We start from the raw sequence: 7,732 nt of genomic DNA on the forward strand, positions 1-7,732 counted from the left end.
GATCATGAATGGAGTGATTGGGGAATGGAGTGATGGGGAATGGAGTGATGGGGAATGGAATGATCGGGAATGGAGTGATGGGGAATGGAGTGATGGGGAATGGAATGATCGGGACTGGAGTGATTGGGAATGTAATGATCGGGAATGGAGTGATTGGGGAATGGAGTGATGTGAATGGAGTGTTCGGGGAATGGAGTGATCTGGGAATGGAGTGAACGGTAATGGAGTTATCGGGAATGGTGTGATTGGGGAATGGAGTGATCGGGGAATGTGGTGATCAGGAATGGAGTGATTGGGGAATGGAGTGATGGGGAATGGAGTGATTGGGAATGGAGTGATTGGGAAATGGAGTGATCGGTAAATGGAGTGATCGGGGAATGTCATGATCAGGAATGGAGTGATTGGGGAATGGAGTGATGGGGAATGGAGTGATCGGGGATTGGAGTGATCGGGGAATGTCGTGATCAGGAATGAAATGATTGGGGAATGGAGTGATGGGGAATAGAGTGATCGGCGAATGGAGTGATCGGGGAATGTCGTGATCAGGAATAGAGTGATTGGGGAATGCAGTGATTGGAGAATGGAGTGATCAGGGAATGGAGTGATTGGGGAATGGAGTAATTGGGGAATGGAGTGATCGGGAATGGAGTAATTGGGGAATGGAGTGATTGGGGAATGGAGTGATTGGAGAATGGAGTGATCGGGAATGGAGTGATTGGGGAATGGAGTGATTGGGGAATGGAGTGATCAGGGAGGAGAGTGATCGGGGAGGGGAGTGAATGGGGAATGGAGTGATCGGGGAATGGAGTGATCGGGAATGGAGTGATTGGGAATGGAGTGATCAGGAACGGACTGTTGGGGTATGGAGTGATTGCAGAATGGAGTGATCAAGAATGGAGTGATCGGGCAATGGAGTGATCGGGCAATGGAGTGATCGCGGAATGCAGCAATCGGGAATGGAGTGATCGGGGAATGGAGTGATCGGAGAATGGAGTGATCGGGAACGGACTGTTGGGGAATGGAGTGGTTGGGGTTTGGAGTGATTGGGGAATGGAGTGATCAGGAATGGAGTGATCGGGGACTTGAGTGATCGGGGAATTGAGTGATTTTGGAATGAAGTGATAAGGAATGGAGTGATTGCGGAATGGAGTGATTGGAGAATGGAGTGATAAGGAATGGAGTGATTGGGACATGGAGTGATTGGGAAATGAAGTGATAAGGAATGGAGTGATTGCAGAATTGAGTGAACAGGAATGGAGTGATTGGAGAATGGAGTGATAAGGAATGGAGTGATTGGGGAATGGAGTGATCGGGAATGGAGTGATCGGGAATAGAGTGATTGGCGAATGGAGTGATGGGGAATGGAGTGATGGGGAATGGAATGATAGGGAATGGAGTGATGGGGAATGGAGTGATGGGGAATGGAATGATCGGGAATGGAGTGATTGGGGAATGTAATGATCGGGAATGGAGTGATTGGGGAATGGAGTGATGTGGAATGGAGTGATCGGGGAATGGAGTGATCATGAATGGAGTGTTCGGGGAATGGAGTGATCTGGGAATGGAGTGAACGGTAATGGTGTTATCGGGAATGGAGTGATCGGGGAATGTAATGATCTGGGACTGGAGTGAACGGTAATGGAGTTATCGGGAATGGTGTGATTGGGGAATGGAGTGATCGGGGAATGTAGTGATCAGGAATGGAGTGATTGGGGAATGGAGTGATGGTGAATGGAGTGATTGGGAATGGAGTGATTGGTGAATGTAATGATCAGGAATGGAGTGATCGGGGAATGTAGTGATCAGGAATGTAGTGATTGGGGAATGGAGTGATGGGAAATGGAGTGATCGGTAAATGGAGTGACCGGGGAATGTCATGATCAGGAATGGAGAGATTGGGGAATGGAGTGATGGGGAATGGAGTGATCGGGGAATGGAGTGATCGGGGAATGTCGTGATCAGGAATGAAATGATTGGGGAATGGAGTGATGGGGAATAGAGTGATCGGGGAATGGAATGATCGGGGAATGTCGTGATCAGGAATGGAGTGATTGGGGAATGGATTGATGGGGAATGGAGTGATGGGGAATGGAATGATCGGGAATGGAGTGATGGGGAATGGAGTGATGGGGAATGGAATGATCGGGAATGGAGTGATTGGGGAATGTAATGATCGGGAATGGAGTGATTGGGGAATGGAGTGATGTGGAATGGAGTGAACGGTAATGGAGTTATCGGGAATGGAGTGATCATGAATGGAGTATTCAGGGCATGGAGTGATCTGGGAATGGAGTGAACGGTAATGGAGTTATCGGGAATGGAGTAATCGGGGAATGTAATGATCTGGGACTGGAGTGAACGGTAATGGAGTTATCGGGAATGGTGTGATTGGGGAATGGAGTGATCGGGGAATGTAGTGATCAGGAATGGAGTGATTGGGGAATGGAGTGATGGAGAATGGAGTGATTGGGAATGGAGTGATTGGTGAATGTAATGATCAGGAATGGAGTGATCGGGGAATGTAGTGATCAGGAATGTAGTGATTGGGGAATGGAGTGATGGGGAATGGAGTGATTGGGGAATGGAGTGATCGGAAATGGAGTGATTGGGGAATGGAGTGATTGGGGAATGGAGTGATCGGGAATGGAGTGATCGGGGAATGCAGTGATCGGGGAATGTCGTGATCAGGAATGGAGTGATTGGGGAATGGAGTGATGGGGAATGGAGTGATTGGGGAATGGAGTGCTCGGAAATGGAGTGATTGGGGAATGGAGTGAGTGGGGAATGGAGTGATCGGGAATGGAGTGATCGAGGAATGTCGTGATCAGGAATGGAGTGATTGGGGAATGGAGTGATGGGGAATAGAGTGATCGGGGAATGGAGTGATCGGGGAATGTCGTGATCAGGAATGGAGTGATTGGGGAATGGAGTGATCGGGGAATGGAGTGATCGGGGAATGTCGTAATCAGGAATGGAGTGATTGGGGAATGGAGTGATGGGAAATGGAGTGATTGGGGAATGGAGTGATCGGGGAATGTAGTGATCAGGAATGGAGTGATTGGGGAATGGAGTGATGGGGAATGGAGTGATCGGGGAATGGAGTGATCGGGGAATGTCGTGATTAGGAATGGAGTGATTGGGGAATGGAGTGATGGGGAATGGAGTGATTGGGGAATGGAGTGATCGGAAATGGAGTGATTGGGGAATGGAGTGATTGGGGAATGGAGTGATCGGGAATGGAGTGATCGAGGAATGTCGTGATCAGGAATGGAGTGATTGGGGAATGGAGTGATGGGGAATGGAGTGATCGACGAATGGAGTGATCGGGGAATGTCGTGATCAGGAATGGAGTGATTGGGGAATGGAGTGATGGGGAATGGAGTGATTGGGGAATGGAGACATCGGGAATGGAGTGATTGGGGAATGGAGTGATTGGGGAATGGAGTGATTGGGAATAGAGTGATCGGGGAATGGAGTGATTGGGGAATGGAGTGATCGGGGAATGGAGTGATCGGGGAATGGAGTGATCGGGGAATGTCGTGATCAGGAATGGTATGATTGGGGAATGGAGTGATGGGGAATGGAGTGATCGGGAATGGAGTGATCGGGAATGGAGTGATTGGGGAATGGAGTGATCGTGAATGTCATGTTCGTGGAATGGAGTGATGGAAAATAGAGTGATAGGGAATGGAGTGATCGGGGAATGGTGTGATTGGGGATTGGAGTGATTGGGGAATGGAGTGATCAGGAATGGAATGATCGGGGAATGGAGTAATCGGGTAATTGAGTGATTGGGGAATGGTGTGATTGGGGATTGGAGTGATCAGGAATGGAGTGATCAGGAATGGAGTGATTGGGGAATGGAGTGAACAGGAATGGAGTGATCAGGGAATGGGAGTGATTGGGGAATGGAGTGATCAGGAATGCAGTGATTGGAGAATGGAGTGATGAGGGAATGGAGTGATTGGGGAATGGAGTGATTGGAGAATGGAGTGATCGGGAATGGAGTGATTGGGGAATGGATTGATTGGGGAATGGAGTAATCGGGGAATGCAGCGATCGGGAATGGAGAGATCGATGAAGGGAGTGATCGGGAATGGAGTGATCAGGAATGGAGTGATTGGGGATTGGAGTGATTGGGGAATGGAGTGATCAGGAATGGAGTGATCGGGGAATGGAGTGATCATGAATGGAGTGATTGGGGAATGGAGTGATCGGGAAATGGAGTGATGGGGGAATGGAGTGATCGGGGAATGGAGTGATTGGGGAATGGATTGATTGGGGAATGGAGTGATCGGGGATTGGAGTGATTGGCGAATGGAGTGATCGGGGAATGGAGTGACCGGGCATGGAGTGATCGGCGAATGGAGTGATCGGGGAATGGAATGATCGGGGAGGGGAGTGAATGGGGAATGGAGTGATCGGGGAATGGAGTGATCGGGAATGGAGTGATTGGGAATGGAGTGATCAGGAACGGACTGTTGGGGTATGGAGTGATTGCAGAATGGTGTGATCAGGAATGGAGTGATCGGGGAATGGAGTGATCGGGCAATGGAGTGATCGCGGAATGCAGCAATCGGGAATGGAGTGATCGGGGAATGGAGTGATCGGAGAAAGGAGTGATCGGGAACGGACTGTTGGGGAATGGAGTGATTGGGGTTTGGAGTGATTGGGGAATGGAGTGATCAGGAATGGAGTGATCGGGGACTTGAGTGATCGGGGAATTGAGTGATTGGGGAATGAAGTGATAAGGAATGGAGTGATTGCGGAATCGAGTGATTGGAGAATGGAGTGATAAGGAATGGAGTGATTGGGGAATGGAGTGATTGGGGAATGAAGTGATAAGGAATGGAGTGATTGGGGAATGGAGTGATCGGGAATGGAGTGATCGGGATTGGAGTGATCAGGAATGGAGTGATCAGGAATGGAGTGATTGGGGAATGGAGTGAACAGGAATGGAGTGATCAGGGAATGGGAGTGATTGGGGAATGGAGTGATCAGGAATGCAGTGATTGGAGAATGGAGTGATCAGGGAATGGAGTGATTGGGGAATGGAGTGATTGGAGAATGGAGTGATCGGGAATGGAGTGATTGGGGAATGGATTGATTGGGGAATGGAGTAATCGGGGAATGCAGCGATCGGGAATGGAGAGATCGATGAAGGGAGTGATCGGGAATGGAGTGATCAGGAATGGAGTGATTGGGGATTGGAGTGATTGGGGAATGGAGTGATCAGGAATGGAGTGATCGGGGAATGGAGTGATCATGAATGGAGTGATTGGGGAATGGAGTGATCGGGAAATGGAGTGATGGGGGAATGGAGTGATCGGGGAATGGAGTGATTGGGGAATGGATTGATTGGGGAATGGAGTGATCGGGGATTGGAGTGATTGGCGAATGGAGTGATCGGGGAATGGAGTGACCGGGCATGGAGTGATCGGCGAATGGAGTGATCGGGGAATGGAATGATCGGGGAGGGGAGTGAATGGGGAATGGAGTGATCGGGGAATGGAGTGATCGGGAATGGAGTGATTGGGAATGGAGTGATCAGGAACGGACTGTTGGGGTATGGAGTGATTGCAGAATGGAGTGATCAGGAATGGAGTGATCGGGGAATGGAGTGATCGGGCAATGGAGTGATCGCGGAATGCAGCAATCGGGAATGGAGTGATCGGGGAATGGAGTGATCGGAGAAAGGAGTGATCGGGAACGGACTGTTGGGGAATGGAGTGATTGGGGTTTGGAGTGATTGGGGAATGGAGTGATCAGGAATGGAGTGATCGGGGACTTGAGTGATCGGGGAATTGAGTGATTGGGGAATGAAGTGATAAGGAATGGAGTGATTGCGGAATCGAGTGATTGGAGAATGGAGTGATAAGGAATGGAGTGATTGGGAAATGGAGTGATTGGGGAATGAAGTGATAAGGAATGGAGTGATTGGGGAATGGAGTGATCGGGAATGGAGTGATCGGGAATGGAGTGATTGGGGAATGGAGTGATGGGGAATGGAGTGATGGGGAATGGAATGATCGGGAATGGAGTGATGGGGAATGGAGTGATGGGGAATGGAATGATCGGGAATGGAGTGATTGGGGAATGTAATGATCGGGAATGGAGTGATGTGGAATGGAGTGATCGGGGAATGGAGTGATCATGAATGGAGTGTTCGGGGAATGGAGTGATCTGGGAATGGAGTGAACGGTAATGGAGTTATCGGGAATGGAGTGATCGGGGAATGTAATGATCTGGGACTGGAGTGAACGGTAATGGAGTTAACGGGAATGGTGTGATTGGGGAATGGAGTGATCGGGGAATGTAGTGATCAGGAATGGAGTGATTGGGGAATGGAGTGATGGGAATGGAGTGATTGGGATTGGAGTGATTGGGGAATGTAGTGATCAGGAATGGAGTGATCGGGGAATGTAGTGATCAGGAATGGAGTGATTGGGGAATGGAGTGATGGGACATGGAGTGATCGGTAAATGGAGTGATCGGGGAATGTCATGATCAGGAATGGAGTGATTGGGGAATGGAGTGATGGGGAATGGAGTGATCAGGGAATGGAGTGATCGGGGAATGTCGTGATCAGGAATGGAATGATTGGGGAATGGAGTGATGGGGAATAGAGTGATCGGGGAATGGAGTGATCGGGAATGTCGTGATCAGGAATGGAGTGATTGGGGAATGGAGTGATGGGGAATGGAGTGATCGGGGAATGGAGTGATCGGGGAATGTCGTGATCAGGAATGGAGTGATTGGGGAATGGAGTGATGGGGGAATGGAATGATTGGGAATGGAGTGATCGGGGAATGGAGTGATCATGAATGGAGTGTTCGGGGAATGGAGTGATCTGGGAATGGAGTGAACGGTAATGGAGTTATCGGGAATGGAGTGATCGGGGAATGTAATGATCTGGGACTGGAGTGAACGGTAATGGAGTTATCGGGAATGGTGTGATTGGGGAATGGAGTGATCGGGGAATGTAGTGATCAGGAATGGAGTGATTGGTGAATGGAGTGATGGGGAATGGAGTGATTGGGAATGGAGTGATTGGGGAATGTCGTGATCAGGAATGGAGTGATCGGGGAATGTAGTGATCAGGAATGGAGTGATTGGGGAATGGAGTGATGGGGAATGGAGTGCTTGGGGAATGGAGTGATCGGAAATGGAGTGATTGGGGAATGGAGTGATTGGGGAATGGAGTGATCGGGAATGGAGTGATCAGGGAATGGAGTGATCGGAGAATGTCGTGATCAGGAATGGAGTGATTGGGGAATGGAGTGATCGGAAATGGAGTGATTGGGGAATGGAGTGAGTTGGGAATGTAGTGATCGGGAATGGAGTGATCGAGGAATGTCGTGATCAGGAATGGAGTGATTGGGGAATGGAGTGATGGGGAATAGATTGATCGGGGAATGGAGTGATCGGGGAATGTCGTTATCAGGAATGGAGTGATTGGGGAATGGAGTGATGGGGAATGGAGTGATCGGGGAATGGAGTGATCGGGGAATGTCGTGATCAGTAATGGAGTGATTGGGGAATAGAGTGATGGGGAATGGAGTGATGGGGAATGGAATGATCGGGAATGGAGTGATGGGGAATGGAGTGATGGGGAATGGAATGATCGGGAATGGAGTGATTGGGGAATGTAATGATCGAGAATAGAGTGATTGGGGAATGGAGTGATGTGGAATGGAGTGATCGGGGAATGGAGTGATCATGAATGGAGTGT

Source organism: Pristiophorus japonicus, chromosome X, assembly GCF_044704955.1.
Source record: "Pristiophorus japonicus isolate sPriJap1 chromosome X, sPriJap1.hap1, whole genome shotgun sequence".
Lineage (NCBI taxonomy): Eukaryota > Metazoa > Chordata > Chondrichthyes > Pristiophoridae > Pristiophorus > Pristiophorus japonicus.